The 25368-nt window shown below is 35.7% G+C and overlaps 1 long non-coding RNA gene across 4 annotated transcripts in view; it reads left to right on the forward strand.

The window, feature by feature from the left end:
- LOC141959786 (uncharacterized) overlaps window positions 1–25368 on the forward strand; it is a 175112-nt gene that overhangs the window by 48959 nt on the left and 100785 nt on the right. Inside the window, exon 1 of one of the 4 annotated variants that reach the window (XR_012633494.1) lies at window positions 5898–6021. The exons of the other annotated variants lie outside the window; for them this stretch is intronic. This is a non-coding gene — a long non-coding RNA (uncharacterized LOC141959786). Of the gene's footprint in view, window positions 1–5897; window positions 6022–25368 lie in introns of those variants that run through there. 4 annotated transcript variants of the gene reach the window in all.

Raw genomic sequence — 25368 nt, forward strand, 5'->3', positions numbered from 1 at the left:
GTGAAGTCTGTTCTCTAGAAGGTTATTCTCTTTTTTTATTAAAAATTATATCCACAGTCTAAAGCACAATAAAGACAAACACTTCAGGCAGTGCCATATGTAAGTCCTATTATTTCTGAGTATTTTAATATTTGTAAATTTTCACTTGTCATCCCAGATTTTTTAACAGAAAAGAAATACCTGAGAATATTGTCTTTAATAAGAATAGATGAATGATATTTTCTCAATATTTAAGAATTATTTAAGAGAAAAAAAACTAATTGGAGATTAATCCAGTCAGGCCAATAAATAATTGTTAGTAATAAAGATACTCTGCTAATGATAAATACACAAAATAAAAAATAATTTGGATGTTATTGCTAAAAAAGTATTTTCACTGTAAAACTGTAACATTGCAAAAGGAAGACTGAAAAGAAAGAGAAAGAAAGTACAGGGTAGAATTACAAAGGAAAACTAAAAGTGGATATTAATGGGCTAGTAAAATACTGTTATAGTGCCTCTTATTTCTATTTTCTTTTGCATGAATCCCAGGGTAGTATTTTAAGTTATAGGTTTTATTACTGATTTTAAGTGGAAACAAACTTGCCAGGTCCTATTGTAAAAATAACAATTCAGTGGCATTTTTTCTTCTTCTCTGTTAGATCAGGCACACTACAGGTTGTATGTAGGCAGGTAGGTACCACATAGAGGACCGGCAATAATGAAGATCTGTGCTTCCTGTCCTGAAAAAGGGCACAGGATCTTAGTTACTGGTGGGTGTCATCCTGGTGGGTTCTTGGGCAGATCTGGATATTCTGTAGTTGTTACTTATTAGAAATGTCAGGCCAGCATCTTAGTGCTCCAAAGTCAGGGAACTGATCTACTGCAGTTTGGCCTGCCAGCCAAGAGGTGAGTTAGCTTTTACTTTTTTTCTCTTACCTTATTCCATACTTTTACTTGTGTGGAATAAGAAAAGATTACCTCCAGTTACACCTTCTCAAATCATGGTTCCTTACTAGGGATCTTAAATAGGATTTATCTGTTCTAGCCAGTCTCCTTGCTGGCAGAAATTATGTTTATGTTAAAGTGGACACCTGAGTAATAATGCTTTCCTGAAGCCTACGAAGCCATGCCCTACATGTTAGAACATGCACTTTGTGTTAGCTGGCTGGGGAAACTGGTGGGGAGTCAGCAGGACTGAGGTGTAGACTTCAGCCTGTGGCAAAGTAATCCCAAGGACTAGTTCCCTTGGCATTCCATGTTACCTTCTCCTGTGATGCCTCAGGGCACGCTTGGAAGATGCAGCAAAGTATGGCCAGGGAATTTGGGCCCAATGGTGCTGGAGGTGGTGCTGTTGACTAGACACTGGACATGACACCTATGTGCCCTGACCCCTTTCTGTTGCAGGTGCCTTCCACAGGAACTTCAGGCAAGCTCCTCCTGGAGTTACTTGGCACTTTTGTAAGGATCACAGAATTTTTCATGAAACAATAACAGTGGGCAAACAGTTTGCATTTGTTTAGGAAAAAAGGGCTACTTATTTCACAACAGACCATGGCAAAATATAGACTTTTTTTTTCTCTTTCCATGGTATTTTCATGCATATATTGATCACAGCCATTAGATGGTGTTCATTGAGTTTATTCTAGGAAGTGAGAGCAAGCTTTTATAATATTCCTCACTTACAGAAAAAAGTGAAAATCACATCTTTGGAACAGTTTTCTGGTAGTAAAGTGATCTTTTCACTGAATATTTTTTTATTCCCCCAGTAGGATAATTTCAGTTTAAAAAAACCCTTAATGCAGTAGTCAAATTTCAGTCATATTCTGGATTGTCCCTTAGGAGAATATTTTCTCATGTAGGAACAGAACTCGCCAGATCAACGTTTTCTAGAACAGTGGGAACCTTGACTGAGCTTGGACGTGAAAGACCCTCCAGGCTGTCAAGACCAGACTTTGCAGGTCAGTTGCCTCTAGGCTTGCAGAAGAAAACTTCAGGCCTGCTAAAGAATGTGGGGTGAAGTCGTCTGATTCTGGGGTAGCTGATGAATGCAACTCTTTGTTTCTGTAGACATTTTTAAGCCTGGCTGTGGGGCTAGCAGGGAAGCAAAGAATCTCAGCATTCAGTTCACAACAGCCTCACCAGAAGTGAAGACTGTTGTTAGTTCATTTTTGCCAAAAAGGAAGAAACAACATGCTTATGTCAAAAATAGCCCGTGAATCAATATGCTTCAGCTCAGTATCCCATAGACAACATTTCCTGGAGATATATGTTTGTTTTCCTATTGTGAGTTACTCTGTCAGAGAAAAAAGTACTTCAGAAAAGAACAGCTATTTTCTGACTATCCCTGCCTGATACACAACACTTATTTTATTCTGTTCTCTACTTTTAAAGAGTTCTATAAGAGTTAATTATAAATATCTTGAAGTCTGTATATTGTAATTTGAAAAAGCAGTCTTTTTTTGTGGCATTTTTTCCACTAACAAGACATAAAATATTAACAGTCTAAGTAGTTTCCAACTGCATTCTTGGCTTTAAAATCATGTTTTTAATTTCTGAGTAAGAGGAAGAAAACAAGTGCAAGGGAAGCTGAAGCTTTTTTTTTTAAAAAAAAAAAAAGGTCAAGCAAGCCATAGGAGGATCCTAATATGATTATTCTGACATTTTCTGCCTCATAATCTATTATCACCTTCTACTGGGTGTTCATTCACCTCTTCCAACTTCAAAGTGTCCTTGAGCTCTGTAACTTTATCTAGATGCCAGTCTGCCAATTCTATACTCTTTAAAGTGGAAAGTCTTAAACACTGTTTTTCATTTATGCCAAGAGCTGAGCTGCATGGGGAGTAAAAAGCCAGGAAAAAACAGAACTTTAAAGGATACGAAAGAGCTGAATTGCTTTTGATTTGACACTAAAAATTAGGACTTGAGCTTTGCATGATCTGGGTTCCATAGTAGGTGTATGGGCCATGGGATTCAGGCCGGAAGAATAAAAGTAAGCTTTTTATTCCTAATAAAATGTTGTAGTAGAAAAAGAAAATACATACTGGGATTGCTTTCAGCTGCCTGAGGAGCTCCATCCGAAATGAGCAGCAGTGGGAACTAAAGGTCTGGGAGCAGAGAGAGGCACAAACCAGGAGGAGGTAGGGCTGTGGGCTCCTGCAGACCTACTGCAGTCTGGGTGTGAGGAGAGGGGTTCTGCAAAACTGGGAGAGAACTACAGAGGCTTTATTTGTTCTTGTTCACTCCCTGTCAGAGTGGCCTATTGAAACAACCGCTTTCCTCATGCAACCTGATTTAGCTGAAAAAATGAATGGCTCCATATAGAGCACAGAATGCTTACGGACAAATGATAAACAGGTTTGTCAACCCAAACACAGCCTGATTAATAAAATTATATTACTGTTAAGAGATCCTGTTTCCAGAGCCTGAATGGCATTAAAATTCAGAGGACACAACACTGTTATCAGTGAAATAAATTTGAATATTTCCATAGACTGAATATTTCTGCAGACTGAAATTTACAGCAGCATTCTGATTTTCTAATCATAAGAAAGGTCAGTAATGACTTTGAAGTTACTGATAGGCACACTGAAATTCAACTCTTAGCCTCCCCACCCCCAAATTTATCTGTCTTGACAAGGGTGTGTTTAATTTATTTTCATTCTTACAGTCTTATTGCAAAAGCTTGCTTGTTGTCATCTGACATGTATAGAAAGGTCAGTCAATGTTTGTAATGAAGAAAGATAATTTATCAAATTAGATTACTTGCACTTTGTTTACAGTAACAAGATAAAAGCATTTTCTAGGACAAAAAAAAACACCCCCCAAAAATCCTACCAAAAGATTAAATTGTAAAATATTTCTCTCTTCTACTTGTCATCTAGCTGTTCTAAAGAAAGTTGACATGAGCATCTCCTTATACTCAAGGAGTACCTGGAATAGAAGGCAGTTTTCTCAAATATTACTGACCTCAGAGGAGCCTTGTACAGTGTTAAATAAAAGGGTCAAATATTTCAGTAGGCTATATTTCATTTAAATAACCTTCCAACATGGCTTTCTTTACTGTATCTAAACTGCTGACTCCATTTTGCTATTCAGCAGTAATAAAGGAAACACTTAATGTAAAGTTTTACACATTCAGACACCTTCACACACAGTGACCACGTGACTAAGAAGTCAGCTGTTGCCACCACTTAGAGTATTTCACTGAAACACAGCATTACTTTGCATATACAAGTGGAAGAATCCATTACAAATCAGTAAAGACCATTTAAAAATAGCTCATATTGGGAGTGGGTTATGTACATATCCCTGGAGGTATTTAAAAGACGTGTAGACGTGGTGCCTAGGGACATGGTTTGGTGGTGGACTTGACAGTGTTAGGCTAACGGTTGGACTCAGTCTTAAAGGTCTAAATGTTTCTATGATTCTGTATACACAGTCATATGGAAATATATGTACACATCACTGTCACTGTCTTGCACACATGATATACAACATGAACATCTATTTTGTGGATCTCTGAATACATTCACCCTGGTTTGACCTCCTCCTTTTTGTTTGTACACTCTGATCCATGTCTGATTTACTTCTAACATTACACTGCTCAAACAAGCCTCACATGCTTGAAGAGTAAAATAATACACATACATAGAAAACCAGAGATGTTTCCTTTGTTCGTTTTCCACATGAAGTTTGTTCAAGTCTGGGGTATATGGAAAGAAATATATGGTCCTCGGTGTCTAGGAAACTAAGAAGTAAATAAAGCTCAATTGTAGACTAGGGCATAATCTTTCACTTGCCTTCTGTTGGAAAAAAATGCCACAAAATTATTTAGAAGATTCAGGTTCACTGAAACATTTTTGCTGATTTACAATATCTAGCAGAAATACTATAACAAAACAGAAAAAAAAATCTAGCAGATTTAAAATCTACAGTTCACTTCTGTAATTTGAGATTTTACTTAATTTAAAATTTCTTTTTCAGTTTTAAAAATTTAACAAAGGAAAACAAACCTCATGACTGATATGAAACATTTGATTCTGGATTGCTATAAACATTTGGTGGATAGACTAATTTCTACTTTTCTCTCTGTGGTCTTTGTCAGATTTTTAATCTTAGTTTATTTAATTTTCAATCACATAGATGATAAAAAGCATTTCCTTGAGAAAAATATCTGAGTTGGATGAGCATAGTATTAAGTATGACATCTGTAGACTGTATATGATGAAGTACAAAAGGAGATAGTAGGGAGATAATATTGGAATAAAGCAGTAAGTTTTGTTGTACTGGGTCACATTAATTCTGCCAAATCAACATTCTGGAGGGAAAAAAAAAAAAAAAGGAAAAAGGGAAAGAAAAGAGAAGAAAGGCAGAAAGAGACGGCAGCACTGTAACATGTACTTGACTGAATGAAGAGACTTAAACCAACTTATTTTCTCATATTCACAGGGTGGAAGGGTGTTCAGGTTCCTTATTCCTGTGTTTCTGTACACCATAAAGTTTTCTGAAATCAGGGAACATGCAAATAAACTTGACAGGCTCTATCATGTCCCAGTGATCTAGATCTTTTCTGTTGTTTTTGATTCTTGCATCCTACTGAGTTGTTTTGCCCTTCCCAGAGCACAGCAAATCAGTAAGTATGGGTTAAGCAGTTGGTCATTTTGCAAATACTGTTTGTGACAAGGCAGAAACAGACCTTCATATCTGCCAGGGTGACAGGCAGCAATTCACTCAGAGTACTCAAAGGACTGATGTTGTGGCCGTTTCTTCACACTTTCCTACTCTGGTTGCCAAAGACCTTATTTTCCAGTTGACCTCACTGAATCATCACAGTTATGTCCTGCTTTAATTAAGGCAGTTTTAAATGATCCTCTGTGGCCCTCTGTAGACCAGATCTTCACTAGCTGCAAGTTGATATGACAGACCTGTCTTGATCTAGATGGAGCTTTATCATTTACATCAACTGAGGATCTGATGGTTTCAAGTTGGACACTGTCACATTGCTCCTGTAAGAGCTACTAAGGCAAGAGGACCGTTTATGTAAGTAAAGGATGCAGATATGCATATCATATTCAATTACAAGTCCCGTGGTAGAGGTAACCTTTGTGGTTTTTTGTTATTTTGTCTGAAAAATACTATATACTTGCTGTTGTGCAGATTAACTACATATATGTGAGCACATAAAAGAATCTTATCTGTTGCTAATAACGCTTCCTTTTTCCCTCAAGCAAAACTCCAAACTTGTAAAATGAAATCAGAGTAGTTAATGAAAAAATAAATAAATTCAATTGCTGGAACTTTTTATTAGCCAAAAGTAAGGGGTAGTTTACATTCTTATCTCTAAATCAGGTAAGACAATTTATAGAAGCACAGAATAACTACAAGTTATTTTTAAGGTATGTCAGACTGTAGTACAAATATTTATACATTCACAGTCTCTTATCTCCTATAAGAGTTTCCAGGGGTCGCTATTAAAAGCTAGTAAGGAGGATGACTGCAGGAAGCCCTTCAACTTAACTTCTAGTAGGGTGCAAAAAATGTGAAACCTGAGCTGAGCCAATTAGGAAGCTTCTGAGCTCAGTGAATAAGTGCTGGGCCAGCACACTGCAGGGTCCTGCCCCATAAATTAGTGAAGGCAGAGGCAATCTGACAACGGTGGTAGAAAGTCTGCTGGGAGTCAAAGAGAATGGTATGACAGAATAGGAGCAACTTGCTGAACAGGGGAATCGTACACTCGCTGGAGAGAGGTTGGTCTCTACTCCTTGAGGTCTGGCTGTTGGAGAAGCTCTGTCAATGCTGGACATCCATCACCAAAGTAGCCAGGGAGAGGAGAAGGTCCATTCTGGTACATTTTGGCAAGAGCCAGATGAGACTCCAAGACTGTTTCAGGCCAGGGAAACAGAAGATATAGGCCAGAGAGGGTGTTGGTTTAACGTAGCAAACATGACAGAGATCTCAGGGAATGACATTTCATTTGCACTATCCATCACTCTCCTAAAACAGGCTATCCTGAAGTTGAGAGAAAAAGGGTAGAAAAGCAGCTTGATAATCCGCACTTATTAGTAACCTTAAACTTGTCCTTACCCACATACTGTTTATTTGATCATATTTTTAATTTCATTCCTTTTCTTGAATTAGTTTTAGTCCCTTTTTAAATCTTTTATATCAGTGATATGTCAAGGTCTGACTTCAATACAAGAAAGGAATGAGTCCTCACAGAACAGTTCACTAGGCATACCAAGAACCATAATAAAAATATTGAACAATGTAATAAGATGCTGCCTTAAAAAGGACATCCATCCTTAAAAAGATCACAGGTTGGAAACATCTCCAATATTTAGTGATGCTATAAGCAGGAGGCAGAGGCTTGAGCAATTTCTCATTGGAGTGATAAGATGTCGCAAATTTGTGTTACTTGTCTAGATGATTGTCCATTGACACAGACTGACATTTACTTCTGAGATAATCTCTAAAAATAAACTGCTCAGAAGCACAAATGTTTTGTGGCAATGTAACATCATTAATAATGAATGCCAATGACTGAGGATATTTTGTTATATAGTTTGAAAGAGAAAAAAAATGAACACTCATTCAGTCTGTATCACAATTAAAGATGGGCTGAATAATCACATATATTAATAGCAGCAACCCATGGTTGTCAGGATAAATTATTGTTAGCTCTTTTTCTCTCTGCTTTGCCCCATCTCTGATGCTGTCTTTTATTTTCTTACCAGTTCTGTCCTCTAAACACTATGAAACAAAAGGCATAATTTTCTCATAACTCCACATCACCTTTCAGTTCAAAATGTAACTTAAAATCTTAACTTTCCATGACTGATTTCAAACAATTCCATTATTAAAATTAGTATACTCATGAAGAACAAGTTAAGGAGAGCTAATGAAAACTAACCGACAAAACAAAAAGTAGTATTTCCAAGAGAATGGTCTGGTATTGTTGATTTGTGCTACATATTTATGTTCAGTGTGGCCTTGTTTCTCCTTGCTTTTTTCCCCTCTTCAAAAGTTTGCATCTATGGTAAAACCAGTTAATTTGAAGCATAATGAGAGGCAAAGAAGTAATAATTGAGAGAGTAAGAAGGAAGGAGTTTGCAAAAAGCTTTGATTCAGCATATTCACACCCTAACTTAAGATGTGAAAATTCACAGGCAAATTATTTTGACTCCTTCCACAAATCTTCAAGAGAACTTGGAATTTTTAAATGCATATATAATGCTTAGGCTACATTTATACATCCAAACCAAACAAAAATTAATAAAATTTTGCAGGTCATTTGGGAAAGTGAGCATTATTTTTATACTTCTTTATATTCATCACATATTTTTGTCTGTTTTTATTTAAGATGCTAATGACTTTAAGCACCAGAACTGAATATATGGGTTCAATGGACAGTATAAGCATATTAGTATAATTAGGAGTATGTGTATATTGTAAGTTAAAGATATAATGATTATGCAGTATCAGCCTGAGGCTAAATCTTTTATTATACTTGGTGTTCAACACTGCTTACTTTATAAAAACAAGTCTCTGCAGCTATTACTGTGTTTCAGTGGACAAAAACTCATTGACCGTACAAAGGAGTGGGTTCACAACTGCAATTATTTTGAAAACTATTTACATGGCAGAATGCAATATTTCTACATTATTTAACTGATTAAATTTTCCCAAGTGTTTCTGGAATTATAAGTTGGGGATATTTGATTCTTTTTTAATGTGGAAATAGTTATTTAACATCGTTCCCATTTCAATGTGATCCTTATTGTTATTAGTGGAATCACATCCTTCCTACCATGCTGTCTTGTTTCTAGTATAGAGAATGAATAATAACACACATCAAGCAAGAAACAGTAATTGTCAAAATAACAGCAAACTGCTAATTAAAAAAAAAATAACATGATCAATATTTTCTGTACACCATTGCTTACAATAGAAATGGGTTGTGATGAAAACAGTGGAAAATCAGTTCAGTTATAAAAGTTTATGTAATGATTAATATTAATATAGTACATAAAATCACCTAAGACAAAATAGTCCTAATGACAAAGCTGGTTTTTAGTACATGAGAAAGGCTGGGAAGGCAATGCCTTGTTGGGAAACTCAGCTGTCTTGTGGCAGAAGATACAGTGCACTGTCCACTGAATCCTCTTTAGTCAAATGTATAACACTCTGTTCCTATCTATTCCAACCTGTAAGATTTACCATTTCATTTACAAAACATTTAGCTATATGTGATACTATTTGTGACATAGTCTCAAACAGAGTAAGAGAATTGGCCTTTAAGATTAAAGGGTTAAACTCACAGAAACTGACAAAGTTAGAGAAAATGGAGTTCAAAGTGTCATAAACGTGGATCTTTTGGGCACAAATGGGAGAGAGAAAAATCTCAAATCTGCGTTTTCAAAAATTGTATTCTGTGAAGAAAGAATGATGGAGAAAGATCTAGAAAGGGACTTGAGAACAGGAAAAAAGCAGTGAAAATAAAGAACACAACAGCCTTGGCAGTGGCAAGGCATGTATTTTCATGAATAATCCTACATTTGAATCACTTTTTTTTCTGCCCATTTCACAGTTAGTTCAAGGCAGTCTTGTAAAATCTCTGGGAAAACATCTACTCAGTGATACCTCACAAAACAGAGGAATAAAGATGGTAATTCTAGACAATTCATCTGGACTATGGGAGACCAACACACATCCTCATTCTCTAGCATAACAGACTTGAATCCACACCATCTTCATCCTATGGAATTGCCTTTACCCCTTAATTCAGGTATTATTGAAGTGTGAGTTTTAACTTTTTATACTTAAATTGAAGAAGTAAGTATTCACTAAGCTGTAGTCACAGTTTGTCCTTCCCTAAAAGAGAAGACACTCTTGTAAATTTTCATGTTCTATATGTAGCATGGAGGTACTTGAGGATAGTGCAACAGAAACTGGTTCAAGCCTCAGAAATTGTGAGGACTATGACTTAAATCTTCGTATCTCTGTTGAATTTTCTAATCATTTTGCTGTTGAGTGGACAAGTACAATTAATAGTTTGGTTTTGGTTTTGAGTTGTTTTTATGTTTGTTTGTTTTTTTTTTTGTTGTTGTTTTTGTTTTTGTTTTTTTAATAGAATATAGTCTTTGTTGAGGTGTACAACTTTGGAAAGTAGTAGATTATGAGCTATGGTTGTGGTTATGAACCACGAGAGCTAAACAGATATTTTCTCAGATACTTCTTACAAATGAGGCATAGGAAACAGCAACATTCTCAGCATTTCTTAAACATCCCATTTAGGCTGTTCTACACCTTTGTAGACTCCATACTTCAGTGCCTATACTTCCCTGTGGAGAGAAGTGGGTGTTCATTTATGCACAGTCTTTCCATTCCTGGATGTAGTTTCTTTTCCACTAAATAGGTTTGGAATAAGAAATAAGTATTTGGTAATAAAAGGAGAAATCATTGGAGAAAAAAAGTGCTTCTCTAGGACCTAGTAGTGGATTAAGAAATAAATTTTCCACAGTTCAGGTATAATAATCTGTAGTATTTATCTATCAAGCCAGACTTTGGTGTCAATTTCGTTGTAGATTTTTCTTTTCCTATACTTTGTTTAAAACTGGATTTTAGTCTTGTATTAACTTTGATTAAAACAGAAAAATATTGTATCTGACAAATTGGACTAGAAAGGCGACGTTAATCTGATACTGAGTAACTCAGCCCTATATAAAAGACACTCCATATAAGAGGGAAGATTTTTTTATTACAGAAAAGCAAAGACCCACAGAGATTTGTTTTGGAAATTCGTGCTTTTCTAAAGAAAGGCAAATAACCTACAGAGACACTATCTTTCGGCAGAAGTGTCTTCTAAACAGCCAGGAAAGGCAAGTCAAATTGGATTTGACTGAAATGACTGTGGCAATTGTGATTAAACAGAGCACTTAAAAATAGTGAGAAAGTTTGATTTTTGGTAGAAAAACATTAAAAAACATTACACCAGTACTGCTATGAACATCTTAAGCCATCCAGAGTCAGGGTTTTTAAACTTATCTTCATTTCAGTGCTTTCCTGTGGCCATGACTTTGCTGCTGCAGATACTAATGGGGTGAAAAAGACTTTAACTGTCTGTAAAAGATTCATCTGGATAAATCTTATCCTCTCCAAGATCAATTACTACAATCCCTATTGTCTACTGAATAATACATAAGTGCACCAAATGTAATTCCATTGATGTCTGGTGATTTCTTCATTCCCGTGAAAGAGATTTTATTTTTTACTTTAACAGCTCATGATTTATATTAGTGAATAGATTGTTTCTTAGTCCCCAGAGAGTCTTTATAAACAACTCTGGCCTCTCTGACCACACACTTCTATCCTTATCTATTGCTACAGCAGCACATTAACATGCTGAAACAATGGTTCGTAGACACTAGTGTCGCAGAAGAAGTGCTTTTATGTGGTTTGGTTGAAAGCTTTTCTCTGAGGGATAATCATATTCCTAGCCATTAAGAAGAAAGAAAAAGTAAATTTATTTCAGCTGTATTGAGATACAAACGAAAAAATTGAAGAGGGTGGCTGTTCAAATTTAGCAGGTGTTTCTCTCCAATAATGTGTAAATTCTGCTTCACTAAACCCCACATTTTTCATAAATTACTGCCCCTTCTGATGGCATAAGTAGATTCTTCGGGCTTTTTCTTGTTCCCGGTTAGCCCATTCTGTCTCATGGGAGTTTCTAGGGATAGCAAGTCTCTTTTTACCTTGATGAAGAGAACCTTTGGATAACCACAATCTATGCACCCAACACTGAACAAAATGTTAATATTTAGTCAGTTTTCAGACTAATCTGTAAATGACAATCATCTGTCACAATGCTGGTGACATGGTGTTTGAACCAGGAATCAGACGATTTAACAAAATCCAAGTCAGATATCTCACTAACTATGCAGGAATACCAAAGGACATCAGAATAATGCTGAAAACATCACACCAGTCATGGAGGTAAGCTAGCTAAAGAAAAACAATGAATACAGGGAGTGCCTCAAATCACACGTTGAATTTCAACACCTACCTCTAGGGTGTGGGAGAACTATATTCACTTTTCTCTTCTGTCTAAGACGATCTGAATATACATCCTCTTCCCAAGAGATTGCCTTGGATTCACTTCTATTAGTGGCATAGAGATGTGCCACCTGCACATCACTCTCTCTTCATCTCACTCACACTCCAGGCACCTGCTCCATGCATTGATTTTAGACAGCTGTGAGAATTTCAGATATTCCATCTATTCTTTCTTTTTGAGCAAGCAGTTGTTCTGATTTGGGTACTGTAGGTGTTTAGCTATTCCAATCCACATAATTTCTTTGAAAACTCAAATAAAAAGTTTAGAACTCTGTCTGGTATAAAAAAAAAAAAAAAAGAAAAATTATACAGCTGTCATTCTAACAATAAAAGTAATATTAGATCTATAGACAATCTTAAGAATGTGGATGTACTGGAATTTCAGCAAGACCCAGTTAAAACATTAGTAGAGAGTAAGGAAGAGTACCTCTGATGGTGTGATTCAATTGAAAAAAGTAAAGAAAAGATGGTTCTGTTTGGTCCTATGGTTGGTCCACACTGGATTTTTTTTTTTTTTTTGACAAATCATTTACAAAAGTTCTTCTCCCATGCTAATTCTGTGCACAGAGACCACAGCCTGATACCAAACTTCTGTTTGGAATCATTTTACACCTATGTAGAAGGGGAGTTTAAAAAAGTGCTGTTTCTGTAGAGTTTTCCATCTACTCAGCAAAGGTGTAAATAATGTGAAGAATCAAGGATGTAATTTCAGTTATGTATGCTATATAAAAGGGAGGAGATGTGTTCATTTGTACGTTGCATGTTTCCCTTTCCAGCATAAATATTTACAAAAGTTTTAACAGTGTTTTACAGCTGGAGTTAAAACTACAGTGAAGACATATTTTTTTTAATTTATTATTTTAGATTATTTCAGTCTATAGATGTATACAGAAAGATGTTTGGAAAAGAAGTTCTGAGTTCACTTTAATATAGTTATATCCTGTAGATGCACTTGTCAAATCCCAGTGAGATTTACAGTTTGATTTATAACTCATTTATAACTTTTGACACATAACTCACTTAGGTTAGATCTTAAGGGGTTTTGTGAACATCATGCTCGAATAATTTGACAGATATCTGGTTAACACATAAAAAATTATAGAGGTTTGCATATAGACAATGAATACTTTTCATATTGTCTTCCTTTTGTTATGCAAAAGATTAATCCATAACTAGATGTTTAAATAGAGGTTTTCAGAGACTGAAAAGCATAGCTAGGATTGCCATTTTTAGATCACGTTTCAGCATACTTTGTACAGCAGAGAGGAAAAAACTGAAGAAATAAGGAGAAATTAATCAATCCTTTTAAGAAAACATTATTTAGTCTCCTTTTCCCCTATTAATAATCTTTTGGCAAAACTGCTAAACACTATTCAGCTATTGTTTCAGTGGTGTGGTAATATTTGTACAACAAAATGTAATTTTTAGTAAGATTTGAACAGAAACAGAAAAGGGACATAAAATAACCGTAAATGCAGATTGAAGGAGAACAGTTGGATGTCAATGGAAGCAGTAAGAAATATTTTAAATAAGATTTTTAGTTTTACTAGAATTAGGTGTTCTTTTAATTCATGGCCATTAGTACTTTTTCTTGTAACAGGTTATATTTTAGTCCAAATCTTATAGATGCAATAAATTTAGATCAAGCTTTCTAAAAAAGCACAAAGAATCAAACATTTTAAAACGTCAGTTGTTTATTATTCTAGAAAAACAAGAAGTTTGAAGGCAACCACTGCTTATTTCTGAAAGCACTGCATTACCAACAATGTCATATCTTATTTTTTAAAACATCATCGAGCTCTGTTAAGCAGCCAAAGAAATGTTAATTCAAAGGTCTACATCATCCAAAAACTTGGCTCACAGATGAATCTCAGTTCTGTTTAACAAGTGTTGCTTTGTTCCTGGGCCTCTTTTTAGACTGAAGCAACAGGTTTCCTCCAGGGCAAAATCCAGGTGTTGGTCTAGTAACGGTTCACTAGAGATCTTTCCCAATATGGGAGATGAATATGACAACCAGCCTACGGCAAGGGCTCTTTCTCTCTGACCTTCACAGGTCTCCAAAAGACAGTCCAACATGCCTTTGACTCATACATGTGCCCATAGAAGTACCTCGTGTCACACCCATGGCATGAAAAAGAATAAACACTTGATTTCATGCTATACAAAACTAAAACACAATTCTGTTCTGAATTAAACAGAACAAAGGAAGAGAAACAATTACAACTTCTGCATGCCGCAGGCATTCAGAAGAGGTCTGGACCTGTTGAGGCTGGGCTTAACTGATCCGAATGATATGGATGCTGTCATGTTATAAATTTTATCTAACTGGCTCAAGTATGAGAGAGAGCTAAATATGAAGTTGCTCATTTTTTATGTGATGTTTTCAAGTGAAACTAAATTAATAGAAAAAAACTTAAAATTTAATTCAAAAGTTAAGCTAAAATTCAGGAAGCTAATAAGTGATTTCTTAATATTAAGATCATGTTATGCTTTTTTCTGAAAGCATGTAATTGTTCATAACCTACAACAACATTTCAACACACCACACATCCACAAGGTAACCATGCTTGCAGATTGAGGCTGAAGTCAAGCCTCACAGAACAGTGTGCAGCTGATAGGGATCAGGGCTTTGTACTGTAACCAGCCATGTGCTTCATGTCCTTCATGTGCTGAAATGTGTGTCTGACTATGCAAAATTTTTGCTATATTTCAGGGACAACATTAAACTGAACAGCTGAACTAGCTGCTGAAGCTGGTATGTCCTGCTGGCTTCAAATGGGCTAGCAGTAATCATAGTTGAGAGGTGGTTTAAAAGGCTGCTGCTTCTGAATTCCTTGTTGTGAACTCTCACCTGGTTGACCAGAGTAGCTGGGATTAGCACACGCTGATAGTCAAATGCAGATTCATGCCATGAAAAAACTGGGGGTGACAAGCAAACTCTCCCAGCCACAGAGACAAGCTTTCAGGTCCTGCTAAGAAAGCCATCTCAAGACAAACACTTCCCCCCCTTTAATGACTGCTATAAGAGACATGGTTTTCACTACAGTTATACACAAAAAGGTCAGCTGTGAAAATGGAAAAAATACAAAGTTATAAAATCCAGATGTAAAAATCAGCATTTGAGAGCATAGGAGCGATGTGTCATGTGAAAACTTTGGTTTTGAGCAGGACAGGGGAACTGAAGACAATATGGCTTTTGTGTAACGCACACTCCCTATCTCCAAGGACATAATTAAGAAGTTGTATAACAAAATTGGAAGTCTTGTAAAACACAGCCGGAGATCCAATTTGTGGATAATTGCCATTGCTGTGGAGGACATATGAGGCAGCATGATTTGCTTCATAACAGAGCTTTTACGAGGCTTGTTTGGAGCAGAAATTTCTCCCAACCCTATTGGAACAAGGAATAGACACATGTCTTTCCTATACTCAAAGCCATAAAGTACTGGTAAACAGTTCTGCAATTATTTATACTAGGACTGAATCTTGAGTGAAGACCCTGTGCACCTTGGGGGAAAGGAAGAGAATATTTTCAGGTTCAGGCCTATAAATCTTACACTTCTAAAAGTGATGTTTTGTGAGGCAGTCTGAAAGAGGCACTGTCTTGAAGCTGATGAAGTGCAGTGATAAAGGATTCACTTCATATGTATCTAGGAGCTAAGAGTGAAAAATAATTATTTCAAAGGCTTGAAAGTATCTCATGTATATTTCTGCCAAGAAGAATAGGACAAAATTCAAAAAGTTATAAAATTCTGTTTTCATTTCACTGTAAGGGAGGAATCACTGACATATCAAATACATCAAAACTCAATGAATACATATGGGAACTGACTGAATTCTGGGAAGGGTATTATGAGAAAATAACAAATGTGCAAGGACTCAAATCATCTAGCTGGATGCTGGTAAAATTTAACCTGTTGATTTAGTCATTAAATACTGCGTTTGCATATTTTCATTTGTGGGGCCAAAATTATATTTTTAAATATATATAAAAATATAAAATTATATAAATGAATAATTAAATATGTAAAAGGACTTGGGCTTAAAAAGAAATTTTTATCAAGACATTATTTTATTTGTTAATATTTTATTTTAACTTAAAACTAAGTTCCAATATAAAAATATAATTTCCTGAAGAATTACTATTTTATTTCAAGCTGCTTCATTAAAAACAAAAACCTTCAACAAAAATTTGATGTATTAATTGAATAATGTGGTATAGTTAGCTGAGTATGCTGGATCATACTGTAACATCAAGTTGTCTTCAATGTATTTAGATAGTTTGTTTCTACTACTGAGATTTTATATGCTTTCTATGTTTATTTTTGGTGTGAAAACATACAGGCAATTTCCTACTTATCTTTCCAGTTTTGTATTCATTGGAATGGAGTTTGTAAAAATTGTTTATAGAATAGTGTATCTTTTTCTGGGGCTTAAAAGAAAGAAATTTGGTGCTAAACTGGGTTGTTATATTTTCTCATCTATCTCTCTGTATTTCCTCTCAGTACAGTTTTGGGGTTTTTTTAAAGCTTTCAGGGATCTTGCTTTCCATCATCTTTTCATAGACTATTGCATGTCCCATAACCTTTTCGTCATTCTTGGCAATACAGATTGAAAGACTAGAACTTGTATTACTCTACATATTTGTAAAATTGTATCAAATCTAAAAACACCAAGGCTGTGTCTACTTTCTGCTTTCAATGAATAGGTTGGTTCATAGAGCTTTCAGGGTATGGAGTAAATAGATCATTCTGTTTATGAACCATTATGTAGAGCTTATGTAAAGTCAGTTTTACCTTCAGAGGTGAACACAAAGATATGAATAATGTCCAGGAAGAACACTTACAGGATAAAGAAGAGCTTAGTGCTAGCAAGGGTAGTAAAATTAAGCCATAGATCTGAACTGAATATCTTCATGCACACTGAGAATCACTTTTATTCATCAAGTAATCAAACTGTGTTCAGTATAAACTTATTGACTTGCAAGAACTAGTAAGAACTCATTAAATAGTTGCTTATTTGTGACAGTTACACTGTGGATGTTCTTATTGACTTGCAAGAAGAACTAGTAAGAACTCATTAAATAGTTGCTTATTTGTGACAGTTACACTGTGGATGTTCTAAGGAGCTTTGTGTTGTGTGAGTCAAACTCAAAATATGTCACAAAGGTATAAAAATCTATTTAAAAGACAGTCGTATTTATCATGAACTGATATTAACTATGAAATCAAGCTGACTTCATAGCAATAAATGAAAATCTTTACATTAATGCATCACTACATTAGAAAATGAAGGGTTTGATCTTCGGTATGTATTAGAAGAAACTTAAGAGTACTGAGATACTCTAGTAGGATTTAAGTGGAATTTAGTCTGAGTGTCTGTCTGAGCTTCAATATCCTGTTATAGAGAAGTATTTAAATCTCTTTTTCAAAAAATGAGTAATATGGGTTTGTACTTCACCATTGGGATAACAGAACTAAATGCTGGTCTTCCACGTGCTGTATGAAAATTCTAAGAGATGGAGAACAGATAGGCAAGCAGCGTTCCTTTGAGGCTTCTGACTTTTGTGCATAAACTTGGTACCTTGCTGTTCAGCACTTGAGATCAGTGTCTTGTATCTGTCCATCTGAAGTGGCAGAAACTGCTTTACCACAGAAAGTTTAATGCCTAAAGGTTTTGAGAATCAGTTTTGAATTGGAGTGGCCAAGGTCCAGGTTGAATGGAACTTAAAAATCCTTTAAGAGGGCAGAAAGGGGGAAATACCCTCAACTATCCAGAATTACAGATTCTGGAAGCACTAATGTGCACAGGTAACTGTATTCATTGCCTTTAGAAAACAACAGAATTATCCTTGTGCACAGATGCTTTATAACTATGTTTGTATACTCATGATTTTAAGTAATCTTTAGATGAAGACCTGACCTGGAAAAAGGAAAAATAATGCACATTTTCACCCAAGAGATATCACATGGCTCTGAAATTCAGATCGCATACTTCAGAGAGTTCATGTGTGACAGCTACTTTTATCACAAAATCTGCTTTTTTTCTTAAAATGAAATGTTCTATTACCTTCCAGACTAGAAAAGCTTTAAAATTAACTGTGTATTATCCTTTTGCTTGCTTTATTCTGTTATGTCATCATTGTATTTTGGCATTCAAGAAGAAAAGGATTGGCATCTCTTATGTAATACTTTCTCTTTTATTCTGCCAAGTGTTATAAAATCAGATCACTAATAGCTCTGGGTTTAGGAGTTCATTCTTCAGTAGTGATATTGCTATCACTGTAACAATGTAATAATAGCATCCATGTAAAATCTTTACAGTAAAGAAACCAATATATAATTATTTTTGATATAGAAAAGAATATTTATGTACTTCTGCAATGACAGATTACTGTAGGTGATGAGCTTCTCAAATTTCTGTCTTTCTGGCCAATTTCATTTTTATCCGGTTCCACCAGAGTGTTCATGTTTTAACAAAACCTGAAAAAAACATTCTTTACTACATGTGTTTGTCATAAATCTGTTTGTCAGATTTGGCATCTTTATATACACATTCCATTTTTCAGGAAGGTATTTTCACCTTGAATTAACTCATCTACTTAAATAACAATTCTGTATCTTTTTTTTTTTTTCTTTTTTAATTTCATGTATGTGATGACATTTATCATCCAGAATTATGTCCTCTAAATGGACTGTGCACATTGGCATACTTTGAATTACACATAGCAGGAAAACAATTTCTTAATCTTTTCTGGCAGGGAAGTTTTTATGTCTTTTTTTTCCACTCTGCTGGTATACCTCTCTCTGGTCAGATGTTCTGTGGGAAGGTAGTTTTGGTTGTTATGCCAGATGTAATGTCAGTATATTATGAAACTGCAGTGATTTTATATATGAAGAGGAAGGACACCAGCATGTATTCTTCCTGAAAAATTTTATCCTGAGTACAAGGCAGAACACATGTAATCTTGAAGTTGTGCCCTGCTGATGCAGGAAAGCTTTGTGGGAAAGGAAGAATGCAATGTTTCTTTAAAATAACAAAAATGTAGCTTTTCAATTCTGTTTTAAAAAAATATTTTATGACTTTGTAAGAAAAAAATTATGCTGCTCTTCAAATAATTATGGAGTTTTTTCTGTCAGATGGAAAAAAAATGAAAATAATTGTGAATTAAAAGATCCTTCAGCACAGATACATATAACTTGTTTTTGTCTATATCCATTGTTAGCTTATCCATCAACGATCTCTAAATATTCCATCCACCTTTTCTTAATGTAAATCCTTATCTTGGGTTTATCACATTTCCAGCAGTTGACATTTTACAAAACCATCCCCTGAGGCTGAACACATCTCTGAAAATCAGGAAACCTTTGCCAGATTTTTTTTTCCCAGCCAGTTCTGAAAGTAAAACTGCAAAATCAAAGCTCTCTACATAGTTTAACTAATTTTAAATTAGGAACGTGATACTTTTCTTAAACTCTTATGATAGAACTTAAATGGCTGTGTGCATTATGGATGCTGATTGTTAAATGGATACACGTGTTCCAATGTCAAACAAACTTCCTGTAATAAGTCACATTCAGACTTCCTGAAACTCAATTATGTTTTCATTTGACTTTCATTATAACCGATTTTTACTATCTGTCTCTTCACTTGCAGAGCTCTTATTTTTGTTATTATTTTAATGTGTTAAATGACTTTCCATTATGTTAATTTCCATTCTTATTGCTATGCTTAGAAAATACTTGTAATTTTAATAAAATAATTGTATTTTTAATTCTAACTAAAAGATCATTAATTAATCCCCCTTTCTTTACGGAAGATGCAGTAAAATTGAAGGCTTATCTTGAATCACATACAGCTCTGACGTTAACTAATATAGAGAATCAACACTATCCCACTGTGCCCCCCATCTTGTTGGGTGATTCTTAGGTTGTGCCTGTGACTGTCTATGGGAAAGACAGAGAGCCAACCAGTGCTACTGAAACTAGAAGCAGTATGTGTGAATCATCCCAGGTCATCTCTTCCAGAAGAGCTATGAACACAGGCTGAATACCACAGGCAATGGTCATTTGCACAGAATTTGCAACATCAGGTTTTTCTGACAATGGACAACCACAACACTGATTATGTCAGAGCAAGCTAAAGAATAAAAGATTATTAAGGTGAGGACAACTTTATAATTTCAGGAGGGATGTGGTCATCTGATTCTCAGCATTAACAGAATTATATGTGACTGCAAGATTATAACAAAGAGAGCAATATTATTTCTAGTTAAAGAAAGACACAGTGAGTGACACAAATTCATGTTGTCTCTAGAGCTTGGTTACAAAATACTTTTTCTATGTTGGAAAGTTTGTGCTTCATTAACATTTCAAATACTGACTTTTTAAAGCCAGCTAACTGAATGAGTATCAAAGAAAATGTATGTATGTATTTAAAGGTTTATCCAGCTATGTTCTGTCTTCATGTTTGTGGTACAGTTTGGTGATGCCTTCTGCCAGCCAGGACTAGAAGTGACTGACAGTCACACTGGCATGGTCTCTTGTTCACTGCGACTGAAGAACAGAATAGAGACTTTCTGCTCTCCTTCACATCAGCACAAATGCCCTCACAAAATTGCTAAAGGAGCACCCCTCTTTATTTATAGCCCCTACAACCACTCTCCATTCATGTAGTTTTAAACCGGTAAGCAAGCAATTTCCAACCCACTTATTTCTGGGCTGGAAACCTATCTAAATCAGCCAGCTGTGAGTCAAACCTCTGATCTCAACCTCTAAACCTACTTGTCTACCAGAACAGATCCAGCTGTGGCTTCTTTCCCTGTAAGAATCCATACAGTCTATTACATGAATACCTCAAAAGCTGCAAGACTTTTAGTAAGGTAGATAAAACTTTTTAATATATTAAAGTACAATTGAAATACCAAAAGGCATAAAACCTAAGGAAAAGACTTTAACAGCTGGAGGGAAATAAGGGAGAGCATCTGTGAAAAGCTGTAAAACTTGTATCATAGCATTTTCTTGATCAACATCAGCACCATGACTTGGTGATAGGATCTTTTCAAGAAGAGAAGCCTCATTATCTGTCTTTATACTCAATGTCTTGGGCCTTTTTAAAATTGCACCACTTAAAGCAAACTTGTACTGAACTGAAAGTGCTCTTTGTATAGTTCTTTGTTTCCCATTAGCTTTAATTTTAACTCTCTGGTCTTACAGCTATTCCTCAGTAAAACTCCAGTCCTTTTATCCTTCTACTTTATTGGCAAGCACATCCCCTTCTCTTTCCCTTCATCAGCCCAGTTTCCTGCATCTTTTCCATCGTGGTCTCCCATGAGTTTCACCTAAATCCCTTTGATGACACCAAGCACTTTTTTATCTTGTAATTATGTTTCTTCCTTGCACGCCTATTGATGACATTGACTGTTTCTCTATCTGACAGTGCTTGGAAAGTTGTCATAATTACCTGGTCTGCAAAATACATTGTGATGGCTGTCATGCAGCTGCTTCTTCCTCTAGTCTTCTCCAAAACACTGAGGGGACTTCTGGCCTTAGAAACATATTTCTAATTTTATATTTTTTCTCTGGAAAAAGTAACTTCAACTCAGTACAACTGAGACAGCATACTTAAAAAGCACTCTGTCACTCCACATAAAAATATATAACTATGAGGAACAGTAAAACTATGTTAGCATTGGCTAACAGTAGGGCTGCCCTGAGAAAGCAACCTTGGAACTGTTTCTGGCATACGATAAGGCATAAGTGGCACTGAATAATGACTTATAAAATGTTAGAGCAATAGTTGTTCAAATTTGTGACTATTTTTCTACTTTGCCTCATGACCAAAGTGACAAGACTTTTCCTTTCCGTATGATCCTGCTTCAGCTGAAATTAATAATAAAACCCATAGAGTTCAGTGAGGGAATAATTAATGCTTTTTTTTTTTTTACTTTTTTTCCAATCATCATTGTTTTTTTACAGTCTTGTTTATTAATTCAGCTGAATTAAAAGACTAGGGCCCACATAAATTCTTCAGAACAATATGTTTTAACAGATTGCACTTGACTGGAGGTTTGTAGACCAAATAATGACTTGTACAGCGATGTGTTAAGAGCAATAAAAGCATCACCTTCATTTTGCTTCCTCTGCATTTTTACTAAAGTTTATAATGGCATCAGCTATCAAGAAGAGGCGTGTGAGCAATTTTAGGAAGCTGTTAAGTTTTTTCTTTAAATCATCTGATATAGAGATAAAAGTTGAAACTTCAGTCTTATAATTTGAGAGATAGTTTTTGTGATTTCATTTTGTTTCTGGTCTCTTTATTTAAAGAGATAAAAATGAATACCAGTCACAGAGCACTTACTCCCTGGACTCTCAGACAAAAAACTGCCACATGACTGACAAGCATTCAATTTCTAATCATGTAAAAAAGAAGAATCAGCTACACATTCAGCCCATGAATAGACATGTTAAGTGGCCAGCTAGCCTGCTAGTAAGTGGACCATCCTGCACCAGCTGAATCGTTGACTGCAGCACTCTTACAGATTGAAGTCACCCAAGATGATCTGCACAGGGTATCTCCCAGTGTTACCCACAAACACCATACATGATGAAATCAAAGATGAAGCAGTCTAACAGTAAGAGTGAGCTGTTTCATATCATTCAGACAAAGTCTTGTATGTTTTTTATTCTTGTTGTTTGCCTAGTGCTTTGTTAGATTTTTCTGGTTGCAGTTTGTAATAATTCTCATTGCAGAGCCTGTCAGATTCTGACAGTCCTCTGTCAAGCTCAGTGTAGTTCATGTGACAGTAAACAGAATTCCTGGCTTTGATCATAGACTGGTGAGATCTGATAGTTAACAGACTAAATAAATGGAAAAGCCTGCCTTGAGGGGAAAAAAACACCCCTAAAAAGACAGCATTTTGGTATCTTGTCCTGAATGTGGATGGAACTTCACTTTTCCTGTAGTGAAGTGACAGTCTTTAGAATGGCAGAGCTTGGTTGGAGTTTGTAGAGTCTGCATTTCACAGCAGGACAGAGGACTTGCTGCTGAGGGAAATCTCTAATCATAGTTGACGGATGGTTAATTGTTCCTGTTGCTCAAAAAGGAAGAAACCTGACCTAAGCAGAAGGTTTCACAAACATGTCATCCAACACAAGGAATGTGTTAATTAAAAGAGTTTTCAGGACTTTTTTTTTTTTTTTTTTCTTGTGGGCTAGGTATATAAGATGGGAGACATTGTCAAGAACTGAGGCAGCAAGAAGAGAAATTAAAGGAAGCAGAAAGATCAGAAGATGCTGGCATGTACAACATGCTGAAGATGCGCTATCCATCAGTGACATCTAAGAGAAGTTACTTATGCATTGTCACCTGATAGATGTCAGACAAATGGGTCTGAAGATTATGGATACTGAATGTGTGGATATGATCAAGTATAAGAGTAAAAAAAATGCTCAAGTAACTCAGGACTGACAGGTGTTCTTGGTACAAGATACACTAGAAAAATGAGTTTACCATACTGAAGGATGTGGAGGGTAAGTACAGAAATAGAATATGGACTCACAAGGAAGCAGAGAAGGGCAGATGATCCCATGGGGAAGAGAAAAGAGGAAATAAAATAAAAATCTGGAGAGAATTAAAGCTGATAAATGCAGAGAAAAATATGGTTACTCCTTCAGTCCATGTGGGCTTAAATTAGTGTATGCTGTTTGTGGTATCTATATGAAGCTATCTGTTTGAACAGTAGCTGTTAACAGGACTTGGATACAATTTCTCCCATTTTCTCATCTTTTAGTTTATGGAAGTCTAGACTTCATTAGAGATCATGAGAAAGAAGAGTGCTAGAAGTGCACAGGAACGACACCTAGATTTAGGCCTGTACAACAGACAAATGTTAAGAAAGTGACAGGATTGCCAGTAAATCATATGCAGGAAATTAATTGACAGGATCAGGTAGAACTGGAATCCTGGAGATTTGTGCTGGTTTTGGCTGGGGTAGAGTTAATTTTCTGCATTGTATCTTCTATGGGGGTAAGTTTTGGATTTGTGCTGGATTTGTGCTGTGTTGATGATTCAGGATGTGTTCATTACTGCTGAGCAGTGCTTACACAGAGTCAAGGCCCTTTCTGCTCCTCACACCACCCCACTGGCAAGTAGGTTGGGTGGGCACAAGTAGCTGGGAGGGGACACAGCTGGGACCACTGATTCCAGCTGACCAAAGGGACATCCCACACCATATGACATCATACACAGCATATAAATTGAGGGGGAATAAGAAGGAAGAGGGGATGTTTGGAGTGATGGTGTTTGTCTTCCCAAGTACCTGCTATGTGTGATGGATCCCTGGAGATAGGTAACACCTGCCTGCCTATGGGAAGTGGTGAATGAATTCCTTGTTTGGCTTTGCTTGTGTGCATGACTTCTGCATCACCTGTTAAGCTGTCTTTATCTCAACCCATGATTTTTCTCACTTTTACCCTTCCAATTCTCTTCCCCATCTCAGGCTGTGTGATACTTAGTTGCCAGCTGGGGTTAAACCATGACAGGACTGAAAATTATATTGATGGGAGATGAACTATAACATATTTCTATGATATTTCAGGTGTTTTATGAATAGACAGTAAAATCAGACTAAGGAAAATACTGGTAACCACAGAAACTGAACGTATATATTTTAAAAAGAAAAGGAATACAAATACATAAGAAAGTCAAGGTGATTTGTGGAATATTTGACTACTGGGATAAACACAAGGAATATGAAATTTGCACTGCATGTGAATGGTGAGTTCAGTTATGGAAACACCTCTCCTGATTTAAGGTAAGCACAAATGATGTGAAAAACTTTAAGAAATGAGGGAAGAATGCCAGAAAAAGTCATAATATGCAGAAATGGTATAATTAATTGTAGTATAGACTAATGAAAATTTTCACCATTTGCAAAAAACAAGTGGTAATACTAGACTAATTTTACTATACAGTATTATAAATATTATCAACTAATGTAAATGTATCACAATGGAAAAGCAGACTGAATATTTTAAGCTTTATTTTAAGATTTTACTTAAAATTATATTCAAATAAACCATCCACAATAGTTGCATAGCTGAACATTGAAAATGTTCATCATTTCAGCATAGTTCAGAACTTAGACTCAGGAGACACTTTGTCACACTGATGTTGGAACACAAAGGTGATTAATTCCAAAGACTGAGTGAGGGGCTCCCTAAAATTAGCATGCTTTTTCTTTCTTTCTTTTTTTTTTTTTTTTAGAGCATTTCA

This window comes from Athene noctua, chromosome 4 (assembly GCF_965140245.1).
Source record: "Athene noctua chromosome 4, bAthNoc1.hap1.1, whole genome shotgun sequence".
Lineage (NCBI taxonomy): Eukaryota > Metazoa > Chordata > Aves > Strigiformes > Strigidae > Athene > Athene noctua.